General features: G+C 42.9%; 3 pseudogenes; 2 read left to right on the top strand and 1 right to left on the bottom strand.

Annotated features, from left to right (window-relative positions):
- Positions 1 to 1,715: 1,715 nt before the first annotated feature.
- On the top strand, positions 1,716 to 2,164 carry LOC150040054 (AP-1 complex subunit sigma-3 pseudogene; annotated as a pseudogene).
- A 15,274-nt stretch (positions 2,165 to 17,438) lies between these two features.
- Positions 17,439 to 25,672, bottom strand: LOC150040053 (proteasomal ubiquitin receptor ADRM1 pseudogene; annotated as a pseudogene).
- On the top strand, positions 25,282 to 25,887 carry LOC150040052 (AP-1 complex subunit sigma-3-like; annotated as a pseudogene).
- Positions 25,888 to 26,183: the final 296 nt, after the last annotated feature.

Genomic DNA, 26,183 nt, shown 5'->3' with positions numbered 1-26,183 from the left:
TATTTGAAAATTTTATGCAAATTGAATATTATCTTTTCACTTGGCAATCTTCTTATAATTATATAATATAAAGAAACATGATGATTACTTTCACCACAGCCCATATAAAGTGTATCCCTAAGCCCCTCAGAATTTACCCCAGTGTGCCACGTGAAGATGATCATCTTCTGTAGGTGACTCCCAGCACATCTGAGAACCCCTGTGCATAGCCAAGTGTCAAATAGGAATTATCAAGAATATTTGTAAAGCATTTAATGAGGTATGAAAATACTTTCATCCAAAAATAGAATCATAAAAACTTACACAACATGAATTGTTATGAAAAGTAAGTTTTACCAAGTCTTTTAAGTTAAAGGAACTGGAGCCATGGCTTAGTGGTAGAACATCTGCCTGGGAAGTATGAGGCCTGAAGTTCGAACCTCAGATCACACACACACACTCACTCTCATACACTCACTCACACATACACACCCACACAAGTTAAATATACAACTGAAGAACATCTAAACAAATTTGATTAAATTTCTATCCGGGGCCATAATTATACTTCTAAATCATTCATTTGAGTAACTATTAGAAATTCAAAGCCTAGTGATTACTTCATATACTATCTGAATTATTTCCTTCAAATCAATTGGAATTGGTCAATTTCTCCTCTTGGCTTAGCATTTTCCTCCTAAATATCTTCTGAGTAGGAGCAACGCTATCATTTTCCATTGTATCCTCTAAGAGTCTGCCACATGAGTTCTCCCCAGAGCCCCCAAGCCACGCATGCACTTGTCCTAGGAATCCCTAGAAGGTCCCGTCCCTGACCAGGCCACTCGAGTGACACAATACCTCGAAACTCATGTGCAAGAATCATGGAAAGACATGATGAAGCACCAGGACAACTACCATGACTAATTCCTCATAATATCTCTGATTACATTAATACCTGGTAATGCATAATCTGCAGTATAAAGGTGACACAGATTCACAATGATAATGTCTAGCAGCAATAATAATGTCTTTGGGGGTAGGAAGGGCAGGAAGATAAAAGAAACATGTACTTCCTGCCAAAGTAATCAATGCCCAAAGTAAGAAACAAAACATATTAGATTTACATTCAAAAGCATGTGAAACTTTCTCAAGTAACTATAACTAAGATTGCTTGGAATAGAAGAGATTGTCTTTAAATAGTGGTAGCAATAATAATCGCTGCCATTGTTATGAATCCCTACCACTGAATTGTATTATAGTAAGAGATGTCACAGACATCATTTCTGATGTCTGAAAACCTGGGTAAATAATTTATAGAAAATATAACCCCATAAGAATGTCTTTATATTCAAAGGTTTAAAATTTTTCCATCCCAGCCTAGCTAGCAGCTTTTAAGACATCAAAACTACTGAATATCTATCTCCTCTACCATCTTTGGTTATTCTTCTTTCTTCCAATTCCAAACATACAAATGAATTTAGGACATTCATACGAGATACATTGTCTCTGATCTCTGTAAATATTTTTAAAAGTTCAGCAATATACAGGAACTCTTAACTGCTAATAATATTTCAAGTTTTACAAACCAAACATTTAGGAAAGGCATTAAAGGCATCAGGTTTACTTTATACTCAAACAGGAGATATTACAGGTGAGGCGGGCGCCTCACCTGGTACCCAAGCGGGCTTGGGCGCTCGCGGATCTCGGGGTGCAGGTGGCGGCGGGTCTGGGACACCATGATACATTTCATCTTGCTGTTCAGTCGACAAGGGAAATTACGGCTACAGAAGTGGTACACCACTCTCCCTGACAAAGAGAGGAAAAAAATAACCCGGGAAATTGTTCAGATTATTCTCTCTCGAGGTCATCGAAGAAGCAGTTTCATTGACTGGAAGGAGCTCAAACTTGTTTATAAAAGGTCTGCGAGCTGGGTATCATCTTTAATTTTGAAAAGGCATATTTTATCCTTGATGAGTTTATAATAGGTGGAGAAATTCAGGAAACATCCAAGAAAATAGCTGTCAAAGCCATTGAAGAGTCTGACGTGTTACAGGAGGAGAGAGAGAGAGAAAGAGGAGAGAGAGGGAAGACAGTGTAGAGGATGCAATTCCTAGTGTCTCCACTAGGGACAGCAGCTGGTTGAGAAGAGAAGCTCAAATGACAATGGAAGAATCCATGAACAAACCTACAGTTTAACCGACAACCTACAGTTTAACCGACAACCTACAGTTTAACCGACTTGAAGACCCCGAGTGCTGCAAGTGCTGAATTTTAAATCCTCATTGTTTTGTATCCAGTGCAGAGCCATGCCACAAGTAACTTAAAGAAACGGATTCTTAGTTAACTAGCAAATGTTCACGTTGGCTAATATAGTATATTTGAAATGTCTATGTCTATAGTATACTGTATATGATGACTTAACTTGCTTCCTTCTGAAACATATCCCTTGAAGGAAGATGTATATCTTCCTTGCGCTGATATACACTTTCATAAAATTTAAGTAATGACAACTTATTTTTCACAGAATTTCCTAACAATCAATGTCAAATGTCAAATGTAAGGCTGGATTTATTGGTCTAAAAGCATTCTGCTCTAGAAAACTAAAAGTGGACCAAAGTAAAAAAAAATTTCTCCCGTGATGCCAAAATGCCTCGTTGATATATTGACCAGTTTTCTGAAAAACAGGGTATTTGACAACACAACAGTATTTATTTTATTTTTCACATACATTTAAAATAAGTAAACCTAGTGTCTACTCTCAAAATAGTCAAAGAATTATCATCCTAAAAGAACCCAGAACTTTATTGCAAATATCTTGTCTGAAATTCTCTAATTATTATACATTTGGAAGTGAGTACATAGCATTTTCAAGGCAATTATACACACTAAATGATATATAAAAATTAAGATTAAATAAACCTAACCCTACCTGTTGTTACTGTATGCATTTATTTGAAATAGGAAAGAAAGGGGGAAAAACAGGATGACTTGGAGGGGGTTGGGGAGCAAAAGAGGGAGAAAAGTATGAGAAGAGGTATCAAAATTCAAAAAGTAATATACCCACTACCTGCCGGGCGTAACTGTAACCCCTCAATACATTACCCCACCCCAACCATTTTTTTTAAGTCTACCCCTAAGGCAAAGTAAAGCCCCACCAAAGTTCTAAATCCAATCACCAAACACTTAGTTCTTAATCCAAGTATCTTATATACATTACACACATTCTTTAAAGAAAACTTCCACCTAAAATAAAGCCCAGATACACAAAAGCACACATAAGAGGTATTCCGCTTAATGCATTACACAAAGGCCAACTCCACTGCACCACAACTAGGTTAAAAAACAAACGGTGGAAAAACAAAAAACACCCTGCCACTTCAGAAACAAGATAGCAATCACAGCCTTCTCCTTCCTAACCTATCTTTTAATGAAATAAGTTTCCTGCAGATTTTTTTTCTTAATGTAGTCTTGCCACCCAAGTTTGCATTCCAAGACAGCAAATATTTAACTTATAAAGGCATAATTTCATTGAAATTGTATCTCTTAACAGACAGATGTATATTCCTAGACAGCAAATCTTAACAATGCTTTTCAAAATGTTTTACTAGGCTTCTTTTTTTTTTTGCCAGTCCTGGGCTTGAGCTCAAGGCCTGAGCACTGTCCTTGGACTTCCTCAAGGCTAGAGCTCTACCCCTTGAGCCTCAGCACCACTTCCGGCTTTTTTCTATGTATGTGGTACCAAGGAATTGAACCTGGGTCTTCATGCGTGCTAGGTAAGCACTTTAACCACTAGGCCAAACTCCCGGCCCCGGCTTCTTTCTTAACTGGACTAATAAGGGATGACCACGGAACTGATTGACTAGATTAAGACCTAAATATATTTGTGTGGTTTTTTTTTTTTTTTTTGCTAGGGCTTGAATTCAGGGCAAGGTCTCACTTGGCTTTTTCACTCAAGACTAGTGTTCTACCTTTTGAACCATACCTCCACTTCTTGCTTTTACTGGTTAACTGGAGTTAAGAGTCTGCTCAGAATTTCCTGCCTTGGCTGGCTTTGAACTCTGATCCTCAGGTCTCATCCTTCTGACTAGCTAGGACCAAAGGCTTACACCACCAGTGCCCAACGTAAGAGCTAATTATATTTTTAAGGAAAAAAATTACTCATACAAAAAGTATGTATAACTTAAGATCCACGAAAATGAACTATGAATAAACAAGTTGGATTGGTAATAAGTTTCTTATTCAGTCACTGCTTTTCTTTTAGTATATTTATTCTTTTACTACTACATATAATAAGATACAAATTCATTTATATAAACACTGATTTTTCTTTCAGTTTCAGGATTCCTGAACTAGACATTTTCCCCCAACAATGTATTAATATTATATATACTCTAACCATAAGACAAATTCCACCTATCCCAGGAAGACAGATAAAAGCTGTAAATTCACTTTCGGGCAAACAGAAAGGAGTCCATTTTGTGGTTTATGAAGGCAGCAAAACTAACTGGAAAATTAAAGCTATTATAACATTACGGTAGTTATAACTAAGTACATATTTTAGGAGCCCTTTCATCTTTTATCCTGGAAACATGTATATGAACAGTCTTGTGTTTAAGATTGCGACCAAAACCAATTGGTTGGGGTTTTATTTTTTTTCTAAATTTAGGACCCTCTGTGTCCTCAACAAGCATATCAATTTTTCACTGAGGTTCAGCTAGTGTCTAAAAATTCTGATAAAACTAAATGTTGATATGGCAGGGTTCGCACATAATTTTTTTTAAAAACTTGGCCTTGGTGAAATGTAACTTTGTCTCAAAGTATAATGTACGAATGTATGTGAAGAACAGAAGAACCCTGGCTTCTAGTTCAAGACATTCCTTTATTATCTATTCCAATCAAAATGGTTCCTGTCTGCTGTGTGCCAAGGCACTGTGTTGGTTGATATCCTAGATTTAATACGTATTTTCTCGCAAATGCAGTCACGTGCCCACATTGAGCAGTATTTTCCTAAGTGTGTAATTTAACTCTTAGGAAGTGAATGGTATAAACACTTGGAGCACCACCATGCACGTCTATATGACCACCGCCTACATTCTTGAAATTACCTATGACAACCTCCCCATCAGCAGACGAACTAAAACAGCATGCATGTGCTAGCTTCAGTGCTACCAGAAGACTTTTCACTGAGCCACTTACAAGGTGACCAGCCTGCATGTCATTCCATGACTGGTTCCATGGCTTTTGAGATAATAACCCAGGCTGAACTGCACCGCGTCCACTCCACTCACAACACACACACTAAAGCAATCCCTCCACACCAGACACGATTTTCCAGGAGCTCCTTACAACACCTCTGCCCAATAAAGCAAAAGCTGGAAGCGATTACCAAGAAGAAAACACACACACACACACTTTTAACACAAAATTTCCTGGAGCCCATGTGGACCGACACCGAACGCAAGGGGAGGCGGCGGGGCGGCCCGGTGCCTCGAGTGGACGCGGAAGGGTGGATCTCCCCACCCCCAGGCAAAACAAAGGAACACTTGACACAGGTGGCGGTTTTCTATCCAACCCGGGCCGCCCGGAGCTCCCCCCACCCCCGCTCGTCCCCGCGCCCAGGTCCTCCCAGCCCGGCTCCGCGGCCCCCTGAGCCCGGCGGCCCGCGGACCTCCGTCCACGCTCCAGGGCAGAAAGGAGCCGCTCCCCGCGACCCCTGATCGGGCTCAGGGATCCGAATGAAGGTTCAACGCCCACACTCACACCACACATTGCCCACCCAACCTCCCTCCCCCACCCACAGGCACACTTCGTCGGGGGCGGGGTGGGCACACGGAGGACGCGGCACGGACCAGGAAGCCCGGGGTGGGGTGGGACCGCGGCCACGGCGAGCTGGGAGCGCGGGCAGAAGACACGCGCCCGCCGGGCCGGGGAGGGGAGAAGTCTCTCCCCAACTTCCCGACTCCGGGCCGGTGGAGAGCGGGGGCGGAGTTGCCTTCCCGGAGCAGGGCGCCCGGGCCCAGCGCCTCCGGGAGCGGGGTCGGCCGTCCCCTCCGGCGGGGCCGCGCCGGGGTCCTTACCTGCCCTCTGGCCGGGCTGGCACGGGTCGCTGTGGCCGCGGCTCCGGCCCTGACGGAGAGGGGGCAGCGGGCGGAGCAGACGCCCGCCGAGGCCCTCCCGCTCTCCCTCCTCCACCCGGACCGCCTCCTAGGCCTGGGGGCGCGAGGCGTGGGGCGCGGGGCGGCAGACTGCATGGAGGACTGCGGAGCCGGCCCGGGACGCCTGATTTCAGGAGGAGGGAATTCCCGGGCTCCCCCACCCCGCGACTCCCAGACCACGCCCCTTCCCCGGGCCACGCCCCTTGCGCCCTCCGCGGGGGCGGGGCGGGGTCTGTGGCTACCTGCTCTGGGAGCCGGCTCACCGGGACTCCTGCAGTGCCGCAAGCCTCCAGCGCCTTCTGGCCTTGGCCCCCTGGGCTTCCAGCTCTTCCTTGGGCCTCCCGCTCCGCGGGGCGTCGACTGCGAGGCGGTGTCACTGAGGGGGCGTGGGAGCGGGTGTGGTGGGGGAGGCGCCTCTCGGCCCGCGGAGCCCGGGCGCGCCCGCGAAGGCCCCGCCGACCGGGCCTCCATGGTGATGGAGCGGGCCGCGCGGACTCCGCCGCCCCTCCGCAATCGAGGGCTCGTGTGTGGAGCACAGGGGCTCTCGGGCCACGCCGGGGTCCTTACCTGCCCTCTGGCCGCGCTCGCAGGGGTCGCTGTGGCCGCGGCTCCGGTCCGGACGGAGAGGGGGCAGCGGGCGGAGCAGATGCCCGCCGAAGCCCTCCCGCTCTCCCTCCTCCACCCAGACCACCTCCTAGGCGTGGGGCGCGAGGCGCGGGGCGGCAGGCTGCAGCAACGACTGCGGAGCCGGCCCGGGACGCCTGACTTCAGGAGGAGGGAATTCCGGGGCTCCCCCACCCCGCGACTCCCAGACCACGCCCCTTCCCGGGCCACGCCCCTTGGGTCCTCCGCAGGGACGGGGCGGGGTCTGCGGCTTCCTGCGCCAGACGTCTGCTCACCAGGACTCCTGCGGTGCCGCCCGCCTCCAGCGCCTTCAGGCCTCGGCCCCCTCGCGCTTCCAGCTCTTCCTTCCGCCTCCTGCTCCGCTGAGCGCGGGCGTCGACTGCGAGGCGGTGTCACTCGCCGACCCAACATGGCGGCAGGGTCCGGGACGGACTCCCGAGGCGGTGTCACTGAGGGGGCGTGGGAGCGGGTGTGGTGGGGGAGGCGCCTCTCGGCCCGCGGAGCCCGGGCGCGCCCGCGAGGGCCCTTCCGGCCGGGCTGCCGTGGCGATGGAGCGGGCCGCGCGGACTCCGCCGCCCCTCCGCAATCGAGGGCTCCTGTGAAGCACAGGGGCTCTCGGGGCGCCCGGCTCCCGCGCCCCTTGGCCGCGGGGTGATTGTGAGCTCCAGGCCCCGCACTCCCTGGCCTCCGTCCAGAAGCGCTGGAGTCTGGCCTCCTTCCGAGGCCGGGATCCTGTCCCTGCCCTGGAGCTTCCCGTGGACTGTGGGTCGCACCAGCCTCGCCGGGAGGGGAGCGGACGCGCAGTTCTGTGGGCAGCCCTCCCTGAACGGGGGCTTCGACTTGCCCTGGCACCGGGCATTCACAGAGCGCCCTGGGGACGGTCCAGGCCGGCCACGGGGGGAGGGTGTTGAGTGACATTCAGAGTCATCTTCCACGAACAAGCTGTGACACAATCGTCAGTCAGTATTCTGGTGTTCTAGGAATTTGAGAAAAATACATAGAAGGTTTAGGGGAAAAATGTTTCTTCCGTTGACTAAACCAACTCGAAGGCCTCTATAGGCATCGATGGTTTAAAAAAAGTGCACGTGACACAGAATGAGCTCATGAGCTTTATGTTGCCATGACTATCTTGGGTTCTAAAATTTTGAAGTCCTTGAGTTTAAGTTACTGAACTTCTGAGTAAAACCGAAATATTTTTATTTTCCTAAATTCTCGTAATAAAATAATTCCAACTTTGTGTTTGTTCTCTCTGTGGTTTGGGTGAGGAGGGTGTGCAGTTGCTAAGGCCTTGAGCTCTCTTCAGGGCCTTGAAGAGACACACACCATCCATAGGACTTGAAATCAGGACTTGGGCGCCATCCTTGAGCTATTTTTGCTCTAGGTAGCCCTCTTGCATTTGAGCCACAGGTCCATTTTTGGCTGTTTGGTGGTAAATTGGAGATAAGAGTCTCATGGACTTTCCTTCTAATCATGAGCCCCAGATCTCAGCCTTTTGAGTAGCTAAGATTAGAAGGCGTGAGCCACTGGCTTCCTGCTTTCTTGGTTAATCTTTTTTTTTTTTTCCAAATAGTCAATGTTCAAAGCTGAGTTTTGGTCTGTAAATAACCTGATAAGTTTTCAACCTTATATTTAATAAATCATTAATCCCCAGGGATATTTAAATTGTTTTTAAGTGCAATTATGTCAATCACACGACTTTAGATCAACTTAAGTTCATTCTTCAATTCGTATGAGTTCTGATAAAAGATATGTATAGACAAACAATATTGACCTTGAATTAATTTATTGCACCAACACATTGTGAAACATTGTCTAACAGAATAGTTATTCATAATCCATCCACTGTCACCCAAAACACACGTTATGAAAAGTGCAATACATTGGATTCTGACGTGTATCTCAACTTTACTCCCATTTATATGCTAATGTTTTGATTTTTAAAAGAAACAACTAACAAATACATACATTTGATATTCCAAAGCCTGAAGGTTTTTAACGATAGTCAAATTCTTCCTCTGTCCCCAGGAGCTCCAACTCAGTAACTTTTGTGAAGCACAAAAACAACTGAAACTCTCTTAGACTCCAGAAAGGTGTGCACTGAACCCAGAGGATGGAGCAGGAAATCGCCCCCACTCACACACCTATGCACATATCTCTATAGATTCCTTCACAACTCTGGCACCTTATTCTTCCCACATAATTTTCATGCTACAAAGAGTTAAAAGAAGTGATTTTCCCATTTGGTTCCTCATTTCTGACCCCTATGCTTTTCACAAAAAAAGTCTAATTGGAACAAGGAGAAAAGACATTTCTATTCATATGATGCTAATACAAATGTATAGCCAGACGATGACATAGCTTCTATAAGGCCCCAGAGTTCCTTCCAAAAGCTCTGCCCTTTATAACCAAACCCAAGGGTAAGGACCACCAGTTGGGGCAGCCGTCTAGGGGTTCACAAATCTAGCTGTTCTCTATTAAGCCACTAAATGTCAATAGTCATAAATCATACATATTGACTCACTTGTCTTTAACCTTGAAATGAGAAAAGAAACTTATAAATCCCCAGTTAATTTCTGCACAGAAAGCCCACATCAACTGTGAAACAATTCAGAGAACTGAGATGTACAGAGTTCATACAAAACATAAACTCCTCTCTTTTTTTTAAATATAAATATGATCCTGAGTCACTGGGTTTGACAACGTGCCTTTGCTAAATTTGATCTTGAACCTGAATGCTTTTCACAGAAGCCTTTAATTCAGTTATTGGAAAGGAATTAAATCTTTCCAGCATGCCTCATGCTTAGTATCTTTTAATATTTCCTTATTATTCATAAAAGACACAGAAATGTACTCAATGCTTCATAAAAAGACCCTTGGTTGAAATCATAGGTAAACATGCATAAAAGGCAGACTAAATAAGACCTTCATTTGTTAAGGAAAAGAAAAGACCCTCAAAAGGAAATTCGGCTGCAAAACTGCCACATTTGACCACACTATGTTTAAGAGGCACTGCACAAAAATAAGCAGAATCATCAAACGCACTTTTTTTCTTACAAAAGTATTTTTTAATAAATTGATGTATTTCTCTGAAATAACATGATAGCCCAATGCTACTATCAAGGTAGCAAAAGTGAAGATGCCTGGTACTTTTATAGAAACACTCTGACAGGACAGTGGCATCTGTGGAGATTCTTGACAGCTGAGCACCTTCCTACATGAAGACATGCGCGTATCAGTGTAGGGACTGAGCAGACCATGAAAGTCTAACAATTAAGCTGCACCCACAAACCACAATCAAGGGAAGGGGGATACAAAATAGTATGGCTAATTTGCTAAAGAAAACGAGTCTTTTAAACAGGTCATTTAAGGAAAAACTAGTGTTAAAATCACAGGGCATCTTACTGAAATGGAGCTGTAAAAAGACAGATTAGAACTCTGAAAGAGCGAATGCTGCTACCACTGTGTGATGGAAGTGGTCAAGGAAGACAGCCACGCAGCTGTCCTTGGTGCTGACCAAAGCCAGAAATCCCTGCTCTGCACCAATGCTGGTGATGGGTCACCTATGCTATTGCTGGGGGTCAGAGCGACAGTTGGCTGGAGTTCAGGCATCAAGTGACGGTGCTCTCAGATTGTACCACCACCTGCTCTTCCACAAGCCACACTTGCCAAAGTTGATGTCTCTTGCTTAGGGTTAACCACCCCCGCCCCCCACAAAGAGTCTTTAAAACAAATAGGAGAAACTAGAATCATCTGACTTGTAACACTATTATTACGTTCAAACCACCAGGAGAAATGTGTTTTTCTTGGTTACAACTATAAAAACTTCATCTGAACCTGATTACATGTACATTAATGATCAGATTTTTAACATGAATTTTTCTAAAGGACGAGTCCAGGTAGAAATAACAAGAGTCTTTTTGAAGCCTTTTGGGGCAGTTTGAACTGCAGAGAAGGACTGAACTGAGATTGTCTTTATCTTCAGTTACAACTAGATTGTAAGCAATCACATGTCTAGAGTTTTATCTGCTGACTGTCAGTAAGATAATTGGCCTTATGCCACTGATTTTTCCCCCCTACTGGGGCCCTTCACGTTATTTCTAACCTGCAAATGCTGCAGATGCAAACAGCTACAGTGATGTACCCATCAAGTCACCAATGTGCATTCTAAATAAGCAGGCACAGAATGAGACATTCATGGCTACTTAGGAATATCTAACCAAGGCAGGATACTCCTCTGAGGCAGTAGCCCAGGTTTCAAACACGTGTACTTCAGAAGCTGTGATCCAGACTATTTAAAAATCCCAAGCTGGCAGCATTAAATACTTCTTACTGAACAGGTTTGTGTGTTAAGATTCTGTACACAGTAAACAACTTACTGCTAGAGCCAGACTCCATCTACAAGCTGAACTAAGTCAATATTTCACTGAAGTCTTATGTTCCTCCATCGCTATCACATCTCTTAAAACAAGTGCTCTGCCTGCAACAGAACTGACATTGATCTGTCAAGGCTTTCCTTGCTGGATACAGACATAAAACAGTCAGAAAGCATAAAGTAGCTTCATTTTCCTCAGGCATATGCTTAGAACCCAAGGTTTACTTTCCCTATCAACAGGTTGTGCTTAAGTCGATAAAAATCAGCTTATGGGAAAGTTAAAACTGTGGTTAACTAAAAGTTATTATGTTCGCATAGAGAGCAAACAATACAATCCAAATGTTTCAATAAATGAAAAAAAGTCAAAACCAAGAACATAAGCATATGTAATGCTGAAGTCACTGCCTTGCATCATTTTTCTTCTTTCCAATATTTTATGTAGGACAGTCATTCAGTGAATATTCATTCATCGAACAAGACATGAAATGACTTGGCTGGGAATTGGGCCTAGTGGTAGAGTGCTTGCCTAGCATGAAGGAAGACCGGTGTTTGATTCCTCAGTACCACACACATAGGAAAAAGCTGGAAGAGGTGCTGAGGCTCAAATGGTAGAGCTCTAGCCTTGAGAAAAGTCCAAGGTCAGGGCTCAAGTCCTAACCTCCAGGACTGCCAAAAAATAGAAAAAAAATTATGGGAGCTTTCAATTATGTATAACTCAGCATGAGAGCATTCACCTTGCATCTACAGGCTCCACAATTGATCCTCAGCACCATACAAAAAGAAATAAAGAAATAAAATTTATGAATTTTCTGGAGTTTTTATTACTATTTTAAGACTATAGTTGACTTTGAACAACTCAAAAAGACAGCCCACAAATACAGTAAGAATTATGATATTTTGTCTCCCCCATCTCCTCCCTCTCTCTCTATATCTCACTTGCTGGCTCAGTTGTGTGTATGTGCATGTATTTTACACTCTGGCTGTGTTGTCCAGACTGTTTGAAACAGCTAGGCTCAACTGATATTCCCATCTCAGGTTTCCAAGGTTTCTGGGACAATTAAAATGTACCACCATACCCCGCTCAGAACTAGACTATTAAAAATCACTCTCTCTTGTATAACTACAGGGGAATTTTATGAGAATAGGCAAATTCATTGTCACAATTTAAAACACGATCTGTAATACCACCATTTTTTCTTCTTCTAAAGTGTTGCTCTTCTTTATAAGAAAGTTCTGGATAAACTTTCTCTCTCTCTCTGAATCTTAAGTTTGAAGGAGAAGCAAATCTATCATCATATTGAAATTAATATAGGGAATACGTCACCAGCCATCAATTTCTCCTGAGGCTGACATCTGAGGATCATGGTTCAAAGCCAACCCACATGAGAAAGTCCATAAGACCCTTATCTCCAATTAACCACTAGAAAACTGGAGTTGGAACTGTGGTTCAAAGTGATAGAGCACAAGCCTTGAGCAAAAGAGCTCAGGACAGTGCCCAGACCCTGAGTTCAAGCCCCACAACGAGACCCAAAACACAGACACAGACACACACACAGACACGCACACACACAGGAAAACTTGCTTGTAGGGTAGGTTGAGGGAGGCTCTACCTGTAAGGTAGAGGTCTAAACTGTATACCACATGCAGCTGAAGGAGCATGGACTCTGCCCACAGGAAGGGCTCACTGACCTGTCCTTAATGATTCAAAGCCTCCCTGAATCCCCCCAATCGAATTCCTTGTATACTTGTACCACATTTGGAAGGGACTGGGTGTCCTATAAGCTCAGTAATTGTCTTAATTGTGCTCTGTTCATCTGGAAAGGTGGGATGAGAAAGACAGTTGCAACACTTCTGTTCTAATCATTGAAGCTACCCAGTGATATTTTATCCTTCAAAACAGATCTTCCTCTACCAGATCAGGGAAGAGTCTTTCCACGTCATTAGATTGCTATCTTCGGTTGAGAAGAAATACTGTAGTGTGTGGATGTAGAAACTGCAGATGGGCTAACTAGGAAGCATGAAGCAGATGGGGCTAAGATCCAGCAGAGGCCCCTTGTTCTCTACAAGCTGGGTTGTGATGCATTGTGACAGGAAATCAGGCCCAGGTGCTCGTACCCATAGGTAATAGTGGTGGCATTACTTGAGGTGGCGGGGGCCGTCTGTCTGTGGATGGTTTGGGTGGCATATTTGGACAAGTAGCAAAGTGGGAGCTTGGATGATGAGAAGTAGATTGTTGGTGAAATGAAGCTTTCATTTGGGAACCCAAAACCTTAATTTCTTTTTTTTTATTGTAATTAGTAAAAGGGTTACATGATATTTGCCAGATAGAAGGTGCATTAATTCACATACATTGATACCCTTTCACATGTCTTGGTACCCATTTCCCTCCCCCCCACACCCCCCACCCGTCTTGGTTTTCCCCCCTTCCCTATCAAATTTCAAATATCCAAATACAAATAAATTCAATATATCAGATAACAAAGTGAGATACTATACCAATATGAGATAACCAAGGGACAGCAAAGGAGATGAGAGACAACATAGCACATTAAGGACAACAATCATTCATTATATGGCTTTTGCAAAACCTTAATTTTTTAAACTTTGAGCCACATACTCTGCTTGAATTGTATGCCTTTTCTGGTCGATTTTTACTGAAGCTTATGGTACTGAAAAGTGAACTTAGTCACATGGCCTACTGTACTAGACACCTGAAAATCTACAGCTGACTTGAATTCTTTTTTCTATCATTTAGAAGATTTTTTATTTTCTTTTTATTTTTTTTTTGCCAGGCCTGGGGCTTGAACTGAGATCTGAGGATTGCAGTTTGAAATTAGTCTCTGCAAGCAAGTAAATGAGACTTGTTTTTAGTTTTTGTGCTAGTCCAGGGGCTTGAACTCATGGCCTACTCTCTGTATCTGAGCTTCTTTTGCTCAAAGCTAACACTCTAACATTTGAACTACAGCACCACTTCTGGCTTCTTTTGAATATTGTATTGGAGAGAAGAGTGGCATAGACTTTTCTGCCCTAACTGGCTTTGAACTGTGAGCCTCAGATCTCAGCATCCTGAGTAGCTAGAATGACAGGCCATGAGCCAGTAGCACCTGGCAGTCCATGAAACGCTTATCTGCAATTAAACACCAAAAAGCCAGAAGTGGAGCCAGATATGGCTCAAGGTGTGGCTAGTTCTAAAGCATTAGCCTTGAGAAGAAAATTAAAAGCTCAAGAAGGCACCTAGACCTTGAGGTCAACCCAGGACCAAGACACACACACACACACACACACACACACACACACACACACACACACACACACACACGTTGTTTCCTATACATTAAAACTGCAGTTCTTTAGATTCCTATGTTATAAGGCCCAGTGGCAGTCTCCCTGCCTTTTTCTTTTACTATAACAGCCTCCAGTGTCTATTTGATGTTTATGTGAAACCAGTGGCTATAAATTAGACAGCTTAGAACAACAGAACCAAAATAAAATAATCTCAAGTTATTAAAGATATTTATAACAAACTTTAAATACACATAAGACTGCTTAAACAATTTTCCATCTATCACTTTGGGTTTACTCTGAAAAACACCAGCTCCTGCTCAGTATTTAACTCAGGCAGATGGACTCTGAACAAAAGCTTATCCAATTTCCCTGAAACAGATGCAGTCATATCAGTTTTCCTTGACACAAAATGTGACAAGCTACTGCCTTCACTTCTCTGGGTTGTGCGGCAGGCCTGGGCACTGTCCTTGGGCTTTCTCAAGGCTACAGCTCTACCACTTGAGACACAGCACCACTTCCCGCTTTTCTGTATGTATGAGGTACTAAGGAATCGAGCCCTGGTCTTCCTGCATGCTTAGGCAAGGCAAGCACTCTACCAGTAGGCCAAACTCCTAGCCCTGCCTTCAGTTTTATCCATGGAGAAATAGATTCAGATGTAAGAACTGGACTAAAATAGGTCCTTCCAAGAATGGGAGGTAAATGAAGGAAATGAGAGAGAGAGAGAGAGAGAGAGAGAGAGAGAGAGAGAGAGAGAGAGAGAGAGAGAGAGGAAGAGAGGGAGGGAAGAGAGAGAGAGAGAGAGAGAGAGAGAGAGAGAGAGAGAGAGAGAGAGAGAGAGAGAGAGAGAGAGAGAGAAATGCTCTTCCTCCAGGGACCAGTGCTAGAAGGTTCTGGGACATATCTCAGAGTTGATCCATTAGAGGAGTAAGGAAGCTGGGATATTTTATGCACTAGCTCATATTCATTATTATTTAAGGGCTGTCCTGGAGCATTAATGCCTAAGGGACTTCCAGATTGCCCCTTACATAGGCTGAGCATGCTACTATAGGTAAAAAAAATGTCCACAGGCAAAAAGTGACAGTAATTTGCAGAAAGAAGCCATCTGTGCATAGGGAAATGACATGATGAAGACATGTGGAGGGATGGCAACCGTGTTGATTCACAAATGACTCAATTAGAGCATTCCTGTAAGAGGGTGCAAGAGCAGTGACTCTCCATGCAAGGGTCATGTGTGGAGTGAAGCACTAGTTACTCAGTTAAGTTAAAATCAGCTGAATTGAGGCATTATAATGACTGTATTGCTAGCTACCTGGGAGGTGGACTTTGGGAGAATGGTAGCTTGCAGCTATTCTGAGTATGTAGGTTTATGAGACCTCTTATTTAATACATAGCTGACTATGGAGACTTCTGCCTATCATCTTAGCACACGAGGCTAAGATGGAGAGATTTGTGATTCTAGGACACTCTAGCCACAAAAATTCCCTAAAATCAACAGAAAGGTCAGGTAGGCCACTGGCCTGAGATTCTTATCCCAGTTACAATGGAAAAACTAAAACAGGTAGTCATGGTCTGACCCAGATTAAAAAAAAATGACTAGTGAAACAAATGCCTGGGGAAGTGGCTCAGTAATAGAAAGCATGCCTGGTAGGCAATTAAACTTGAAGTTCAAAGTCTAGTACAGCCAACTTATTTATATATACATGTATGTGTGTGTACATATGTGGTGTACATATGTGGTGTACATATGTATTGAAAGACAATCTACCATTCAGTTGCACCTTGCTTTAAAAACTGGGCCAGGAGCATGGCCTTGTGGTAGAGTGCATGCCTAGCATGTACGAATCTCTGGGTTTGATTCCTCACTACCACATGCATAGAAAAGACCAAAGTGGTACTATGATTCAAGTGGTAGAGTGCTGGCCTTGAGGAAAGCCCAAGGACAGCACCCAGGCCCTGAATTTAAGCCCCAACACTCACACAAAGATAAATCAATAAATGACTTCACAAAGCACTATAGCCTTAAGTCCTTTTTTACATTGTTTACTACGTATCTATGAACCACTTATGGCCAAGTTAATAATGAAAAGACTTCTTTTTCTCAGTGGAAATATTGCATTGGTTCTTCACATTCATTAAGCATCTTCCTGGTCATGTTCAGTGAACAAAAAATGAAAGAAGAATGTGGTATGCCTGATGATCACAGATTAAAAGACACAGTAAAGGGGCCAAGAGTTTGGCCTAGTGGTAGAGTGCTTGCCTAGCATGCACGAAGACCTCAGTACCACATACGTAGAAAAAAGCCAGAATTGGTGCTGAGGCTCATGTGGTAGAGCCCTAGCCTTGAGAAAGTCCAAGGACAATGATCAGGTCATGAGTTCAATCCCTGGACTGGCCAAAAAAAGAAAAAAAAAGACACAGCCTGGTGCTGGTGTCTCATGCCTGTAACACCAGCTAGTCCACTCTGAGGATTCGGTTTACAGCCATCCCAGGCAGGAAAGTTCAGGGGACTCTGACCTCCAATCAAATACTCAGAAAAGGCCAAAAATGGCACTGTGGCTCAAGTGGTAGACTAGGAGCCTTGAGCAAAGGAAGCCCAGGGACGGTACCCAGACCTTGAATTCAAGACCCATGACTGATGAGAAAATAAGCAATAAATAAATAAATACACAAATACATAAATACAAATAAATAAACAAATACACGTGATTCTGTGTTTATTTTTCATTAAAACATCAAGCAGAATGAAAGAGATTGCTAATCATTACCTAAAGCATTTTACAAGGTAGGATTTTTAATACATTCCTATAAGGTTAATGAAAGGAATTCTAAAATCTAATAAAAGTTGGTACTCTTGGAGTTTATTAACTAGATCATTCAACCTGGTATCATATAAAGTCTCTCTTTTACTTTAACATAGGAGGTTATTAGCATTATATCATTTCTCTTGTCCACATCCTGATTTTTGCTAGTTCTATTTCTATTCAGTTAAGATATAACAATTTACATTCTTGTATTTGTCCTAATTTTATTTCTTTTTTTTTCAGGTAAAAGAAAGGACTTTTATTGGTGAGTTGGAACAGGAAAAGGTATGCAATACATCACAAATGCCACTACAAGAGTCACGTGACTAAGAATTCAAATTCCTTAAAAGACAGTAAATAACTTAATCTAGACTCATGTCTTCCTCTTCATCTTTCTTGTCTTTTGCGTCGCCCTCCTTCTGCTCAGATTTGGCATTGTTCTGCATAGCTTTGGCAAATGCTTCCACATAGCCCTTGTTGGCGGCCTTCAAGGCCTCCGCGGGCAGGCCAAACTGGCCCATGAGGGGGCCCAGCTGCCCCAAGGCCAAGGCTGCACTGAACGTTCCCAGGGCCTGCTGGAACTGGGGCGAGGTCAGGTGTTCTGGATCTCGTCCGCGGTCTGGGGCAGCGACTCACCTGAGGATAAGTAGGGCAGGAGGCGCTCCTGGACATCGGCGTTGGCCAGAATGGGGGCCATGATCTCTGGGGTCAGCACGCTGGCCAGGTCCACTTGCTGGCCGCCAGCTGGCCCGGCTGGCACGTTCGTGGTAGCCAAAACGCTCTGCAGGTCGCTCAGCTGGATGGGCTGGGTCGGACTGGCTGCCTTACCCGTTCCATTACTTGAACTGGGCGCGGGGCTCCGGCGGGTGGCCGAGGCAGCAGCTGGGGCAGAAGGGGCTGGGGGGGCACGGGCAGAGGAGGTGGTGGAGGATGGGGTGACAGCTGCCGACTGGCTCCGGAGCTGGAGGAAGAACTGCTCGCTGGAGGCCCGCCGCTACCTACAAGACTGGCCAGGCCCGGCCCTGTGAGGGCCCTGAGCCCACCCAGTCCTCCAAGGCTAGCCGGTCGGATGCGCTGCAGGAGTTGGCGGTGACTCATGTTTCCAGCAGGCTCTGCAGGCCACCCTCACCACCCAGGGCCGAGAGCTCGTGGCCACCGCTCCCGCTGGCCCCCAGTGCCCCAGGATCGGGGGTTATTCAGATACTCATTGACTTTCCGGCAGTGCTCCTCGTCCTGGTCAGTCTTGGGCTCCTGCATCCAGAAGAAGAGCCTTTTGGACCCAGCTTTGATCCTGAGCACGTAGACCCTCCCACTGGGGCACTGGGCCACCCACTTGAACTCGCAGTCGTCAGGGAAGATGATCAGGTCGTCCTCCACGGTCCCCGGCGTCCTGTCCTTCCAGCAGAAGTGGAGGAGCGAGTCGTCTGTCTGCTGGATGGACAGGAGCCCTGTCCGCTTGTCCGGGGTCACCGTGGTCCCCTTCAGGGTCATCTTCCCTGCCCAGAACTCCACGAGGTACTTGCTGGAGGACCCGCGAGAGCCTGGCACCAGGCTCGGGAACAGGGTGCCCGACGTCGTCATCCTGGTTGCGCCTATGCTCGGCCGAGAAGCAAGGTCCGGGCTCGCTCTTCCCCGTCCTAATTTTCAGAATTACATGATTAAATCCACATGCTCATTCCAGAATGGCATATTGATTGACATTCATCCCAACATGCAACTCAGCCCAGAAGTTTACTCTCAAGTTATTGTATATGTTGAGGGAGGCTAAAAGTAAATCCAATAATACACAATGAAATATAAAATTACCAGACTGCCATTGCATAAAACTTTGAGCAAAAGGGAATGAAGTTGAAAACTGTTACAAGAAACCAAACCACTCTGACAAGTCCATTGTCTCATATGAGAGGGAAAAAAAATCCTTTGCTAGAGAATTATCTTCACCAATGATCTAAAGTTTTTCTCTTTTAATATGTACCTTGATGAGAGGGGAGTGGGAAACAGGGACAAAAACATAAGAAGGAGTATCAATGTGTGAGAAGAAATGCACCCACGACCTGACGAATGTAACTGTAACCCCTCTATACATTACCCCAACAATAAATGTTTTTAAAATGTACCTTGATGATTAAAAATTAGATGCCCATTCTCAAGTTAAGAAAATAAACCAGGATAAGAGGATATGAAAAAAAAAGTTACTAGGAAGGGGCCGGAGTGTGGCCTAGTGGTAGAGTGCTTGCCTAGAATGCAGGAAGACACAGGTTCAATTCCTTGCTACCACATACATAGAATAAAGCCAGAAGTGGTGCTGAGGCTCAAGTGGCTCGAGCCTTGAGAAAGTCCAAGGACAGTGCTTAGACCCAGAGCACTGGCCAAAAAAAACAAAAATAAAAAAGTTACTAGGAAGCATACTCGGAGTGTCACAGTGGACACACTAATCAGATCAGGGTGATAGGAAGAAGGGTAAAAGAAAGCATCCCCAATAAACTTAAAACCAGACTCTGCAGTTCAAGTGTAACTTGAAAAAGGAGCCAGACTTCTTAGACAGAGAAACAAAAACTCCAGTAGAACCTGTTAACCAGTGAATATTGTTTACCTACGAGACAGATCACAGGCAAAAACCCAATAAAAATCTCACAAAACACTGGACCACAGCACTCCTCTCTTAACCACAATGACCCAACATTTGTTGCCCTGGCTACAGAACTCCACTGCCTAGTGAAGAGCAGACAAAAAGGGTATTCACACACAAACAAAGGGACCAAGGACAGAACACAGGAGTTTGCCAGGTCTACAGAGGCAGAGCAGAAGGTTTTTATACAGACTTTAAAAATGAAGCTATAACTGATAGAGGAGCTATGTATTAGAAGGCAGGAAAGACAATGTATCTGAAGGAAACCACAGGCACTCATATCAAGGTTAGTGAAAATAGCACATGGAATGGTTTTTGGTCACACTAGGCCAGCTGGCTACTTGTTGATATCTTCTCTTGGGAAGAAACTATCAAAATCAGGAATCCAGAGCTAAGAATCATGAATCTGACTCTCCTAGTGTAAGAATTGTAGGCGGCGGGTCCTTCTTTCTCTCTGCCTTTGCCCTGCAATACTGAACCTCAGCTACTGCTGAGGAAAGACTTCACAGAGTTACTGGAGCATTTACCCAGCATCCACCGCAGGCCAGACCGCATGTGAGGCCTGCCCCAGCCACAGGTTGTGGTCATGAAGATGCTGCTGGAAAGTACAGGATGCTTTTGTTTTATTATTATCATTATCATCATCATCATCATCATCATCATCATCATCATCATCATCTTTAAGTAGTTGTACAAAGTAGTTGCCATTGAACAAAAACATTTATGAAAAGACTATAGCTGAAAAAATGTCACCCCTGGATAAAATCAAGCCAGTGATTCCAAAGTCACAAAGCTCAAGGTTGATTTTTTGTGTGTTCACACAGTCAACGAACTGTCAAATCTGGACTGAGGAATTGCTTATCAATAATTCATTTTTATAGAAGGTTGAAGCCATTATTTTCAAAATTATGAGTCTTGTCTGTCGCTTTCATCAACAACTTCCACAGATCTCAAGCCAGGAAATTCAATATCATTTCCTGGGTTGTCCTATTTAATTGTAATTCACACACAATATAAGACACATTTGGGTTTTGGTTTTAAATGGAAATGGAACTCTACTAAATACAGTAATCTGTGGATCAACAGAAGTCAATCAAATGGGAACTATTCAAATTCTACTTTGTTGTAAAGCTAAAGGCATTGACGCCAGAAATACCTCCTATTAGAAATTCCCCTATATGAAGTGTTTCTCCTCTACATATGATCTGAATTATTATTATTATTACTCTTTTGCCAGTCCTGGGACTTGAACTCAGGGGAGCCTGGATGCTATCCCTGAATTTTAGGCACAAGGTTGGCATTCTATTATAGTGTTAATTTATGCATATATATATACATATATATATATATATATTACAGCTGGGAGTTTGAGGTTTAGGCTCAAGGTTGACATTCTATTATTTGAGCCATTTCCAGCTTTTTTGTGGGTTAGAGATAATAGTGTTATGGACTTTCATTCCCAGGCTGGATTTCAATGGTTATTCTCTGATCTCAGCCTTATGAGTAGCCAGGATTACAGGCATGAGCCACTGGCACCCAACTTGAATTGTTTCTTTGATTAAAAAAATATATATATATATATATATATTGCAGCTGGGAGTTTGACGTAGTGGTAGAGTGCTTGCCTAGCATGGACAAAGACTAATGTTTGATTCCTCAGTATCACATACATAGAAAAAAGCCAGAAGTGGTGCTATGGCTCAAGTGGTAGAGCGTTATCCTTGAGAAAACCCAAGGACAGTGCTCAGGCCCTGAGTTCAAGGCCCAGAACTGGCAAAAAATACATTACAGCCCTGAGTTCAAAGCCCAGAACTGGAAAAAATACTTTACAACTATGTTGAAAGCAAAATATACACCTTATGGATGGGAATGGGAAGGAAAAACTGTAAGAGACAGGGTGACTCTGTCCAGGAAGAAATGTACTCTTTACCTGGCTTATATAGCTGGATACCACCTTTACAATAACAATTTACTTTTTAACAAAGGTAAATATACCTTTATTTAAAAGGTATATTGTAATTAAAAGGTCACCTTTTTGGTTGATCTGACTATTCAACTGGAGATGAGAGGCAAGAATTTGAACAGCTTTTAAGAAGCATGAAAATTAGTAAACACACTTTTAAATCTCATGAAGCATAACCAGGTAATTCAATGCAGAACATTTGCAAGGATACAAAAATGCTGGCAGATAATGTGATCAATATGCCTATTCAGAAGGCTAGGCAATATGACTCAATCTTTTGGATCCATCTGGTGGTATACTTACATGAATCACATAATGTACCGGGCAGTTTATTTTCAAAATCCGTTGGCACAATTATGCCTTTTTAGAAAGTAGAGGGGGGAGGGTCAGTTCTAACCAGCTGATGAACAGAAAAAGACAATTTCAGCTGGGCACTGGTGTCTCAAGCCTAATCTAGCTATCCAGGAGGCTGAGATCTGAGTATCACCATTCAAAGCTAGCCTGGACAAGAAAGCCCTTGAGTCTCTTATCTCCAATTAACCACCAAAAATCCAGAAATAGAGCTGTGGGAGAGGGCTAGCTTTGAGCAAAAAGCTTAGGGATAGCTCCCAAGATCCTAAATTTGAACTACACACACACACGACAATTACATACTCGAATCCATATACATACATATATTGTATACATAGTAGATAATAGGTAGATATTGCAACTGTATTTTGAACATATTCTCTAACCATGTACAGAAAATCTAGGGCAACATGAAGGAAAATATGGTTTTTTAAAAAACTCACCTCTAATGTAAAATGTAAACATAAATGATTATATAAAATCATGTTATTCCAAAGTTTTATCAAAGCAAGATGATAAAGGATGAAAAGTATACTTGTTCATGCCACTACTTATTTTATAAAGATCAAACAATTAAACAAAGTAGAGAAATGTTTCATTTTTTTGTAATTCGAGTTATAGTTATCACAATTTGAAGTCAAATTCAGATTGTACACATTAATTCTTTATCTCAAGAGCAAAATTTTTCATTTAATGAGAAATAAAAGTATAAATATACCTATCAAGCCTAGGAAAAGCAAGTACAAAATGTGTCCCTTAAAGTCTGCTTCATTATCTTTAACCTAATTTGATTTCCTTTTTTTTGTAGGGCTAAGAAGAACAAGGTGAAGCCTATAATCAGAATAAGCAAGAAGTGTGAGTCTCTTTTAGAAATACAAATAGTATCTGTCAGTGCCCTCACCCACCCAGCCACCCAGGGGTATCCCTCGATGCTCCCAAGAAACCCGACGGTGGAAGGGGAAGAGCACAGGACATTTTTAACCACAACACTTGCAAACCTGCAAGCCACCTGCCTTCCAAATCATAGAGAGTGCGTGCATCTATGTCATTCTCAATACTCAGGGCAGCCCTTTTACATCACCCACCTATCACCTAAAGATAAGTTACACAGAATGCATTCCCAATGATGAGGAGTTAGGAAATCATTCCTTCACTAGTCTGTATGAAATTGATATTAATTATCATCATTCAATTATAATGAACACTGCAGTGAAGTAAACTCTAGTCGTCGTTGTAGATACTTACCAATAGTTGCTTAATTTCATCCCCCACCATCCTCTCCAAATGGGTACAAGAGTAGAATTTCATTATGCTGTGAAAGAGAAATGTAAATCAAATAAACACACACATGAAGAAAATGAAACTGTCCTTAGAAATTTTGTTTCAAGGAAGTATTCATCTCTTTTTTTTGGAATTTTAAAAATATTTTATTTGAAAATTTTATGCAAATTGAATATTATCTTTTCACTTGGCAATCTTCTTATAATTATATAATATAAAGAAACATGATGATTACTTTCACCACAGCCCATATAAAGTGTATCCCTAAGCCCCTCAGAATTTACCCCAGTGTGCCACGTGAAGATGATCATCTTCTGTAGGTGACTCCCAGCACATCTGAGAACCCCTGTGCATAGCCAAGTGTCAAATAGGAATTATCAAGAATATTTGTAAAGCATTTAATGAGGTATGAAAATACTTTTATCCAAAAATAGAATCATAAAAACTTACACAACATGAATTGTTATGAAAAGTAAGTTTTACCAAGTCTTTTAAGTTAAAGGAACTGGAGCCATGGCTTAGTGGTAGAACATCTGCCTGGGAAGTATGAGGCCTCCAGTTCGAACCTCAGATCACACACACACACACACACACACACACACTCACTCTCATACACTCACTCACACATACACACCCACACAAGTTAAATATGCAACTGAAGAACATCTAAACAAATTTGATTACATTTCAATCTGGGGCCATAATTATACTTCTAAATCATTCATTTGAGTAACTATTAGAAATTCAAAGCCTAGTGATTACTTCATATACTATCTGAATTATTTCCTTCAAATCAATTGGAATTGGTCAATTTCTCCTCTTGGCTTAGCATTTTCCTCCTAAATATCTTCTGAGTAGGAGCAACGCTATCATTTTCCATTGTATCCTCTAAGAGTCTGCCACATGAGTTCTCCCCAGAGCCCCCAAGCCACGCATGCACTTGTCCTAGGAAACCCTAGAAGGTCCCGTCCCTGACCAGGCCACTCGAGTGACACAATACCTCGAAACTCATGTGCAAGAATCATGGAAAGACATGATGAAGCACCAGGACAACTACCATGACTAATTCCTCATAATATCTCTGATTACATTAATACCTGGTAATGCATAATCTGCAGTATAAAGGTGACACAGATTCACAATGATAATGTCTAGCAGCAATAATAATGTCTTTGGGGGTAGGAAGGGCAGGAAGATAAAAGAAACATGTACTTCCTGCCAAAGTAATCAATGCCCAAAGTAAGAAACAAAACATATTAGATTTACATTCAAAAGCATGTGAAACTTTCTCAAGTAACTATAACTAAGATTGCTTGGAATAGAAGAGATTGTCTTTAAATAGTGGTAGCAATAATAATCGCTGCCATTGTTATGAATCCCTACCACTGAATTGTATTATAGTAAGAGATGTCACAGACATCATTTCTGATGTCTGAAAACCTGGGTAAATAATTTATAGAAAATATAACCCCATAAGAATGTCTTTATATTCAAAGGTTTAAAATTTTTCCATCCCAGCCTAGCTAGCAGCTTTTAAGACATCAAAACTACTGAATATCTATCTCCTCTACCATCTTTGGTTATTCTTCTTTCTTCCAATTCCAAACATACAAATGAATTTAGGACATTCATACGAGATACATTGTCTCTGATCTCTGTAAATATTTTTAAAAGTTCAGCAATATACAGGAACTCTTAACTGCTAATAATATTTCAAGTTTTACAAACCAAACATTTAGGAAAGGCATTAAAGGCATCAGGTTTACTTTATACTCAAACAGGAGATATTACAGGTGAGGCGGGCGCCTCACCTGGTACCCGAGCGGGCTTGGGCGCTCGCGGATCTCGGGGTGCAGGTGGCGGCGGGTCTGGGTCACCATGATACATTTCATCTTGCTGTTCAGTCGACAAGGGAAATTACGGCTACAGAAGTGGTACACCACTCTCCCTGACAAAGAGAGGAAAAAAATAACCCGGGAAATTGTTCAGATTATTCTCTCTCGAGGTCATCGAAGAAGCAGTTTCATTGACTGGAAGGAGCTCAAACTTGTTTATAAAAGGTCTGCGAGCTGGGTATCATCTTTAATTTTGAAAAGGCATATTTTATCCTTGATGAGTTTATAATAGGTGGAGAAATTCAGGAAACATCCAAGAAAATAGCTGTCAAAGCCATTGAAGAGTCTGACGTGTTACAGGAGGAGAGAGAGAGAGAAAGAGGAGAGAGAGGGAAGACAGTGTAGAAGATGCAATTCCTAGTGTCTCCACTAGGGACAGCAGCTGGTTGAGAAGAGAAGCTCAAATGACAATGGAAGAATCCATGAACAAACCTACAGTTTAACCGACTTGAAGACTCCGAGTGCTGCAAGTGCTGAATTTTAAATCCTCATTGTTTTGTATCCAGTGCAGAGCCATGCCACAAGTAACTTAAAGAAAGGGATTCTTACTTAACTAGCAAATGTTCACGTTGGCTAATATAGTATATTTGAAATGTCTATATCTATAGTATACTGTATATGATGACTTAATCTGCCTCTGTGTTGGAGATAACTGCTGTATAACTTGGCAGACTGAATAGTGTGTAAAATTTTAAAACTCCATGAGATTATTTGTAAGGAATAATTGCAATATATATTTTTGGAATTTGATTTTCTGAGGGATGAAAAACCATACATACTGTAATAGCTCCTGCTTATGAATACATTGTAAGTATTCATCTCTTAAAGAAAAATAAATACACGTGGTA

This window comes from Megascapheus bottae, unplaced genomic scaffold (assembly GCF_031878675.1).
Source record: "Megascapheus bottae isolate mThoBot1 unplaced genomic scaffold, mThoBot2.hap1 HAP1_SCAFFOLD_103, whole genome shotgun sequence".
NCBI lineage: Eukaryota > Metazoa > Chordata > Mammalia > Rodentia > Geomyidae > Megascapheus > Megascapheus bottae.
This window is presented reverse-complemented; position numbering and strand designations above follow the sequence as displayed.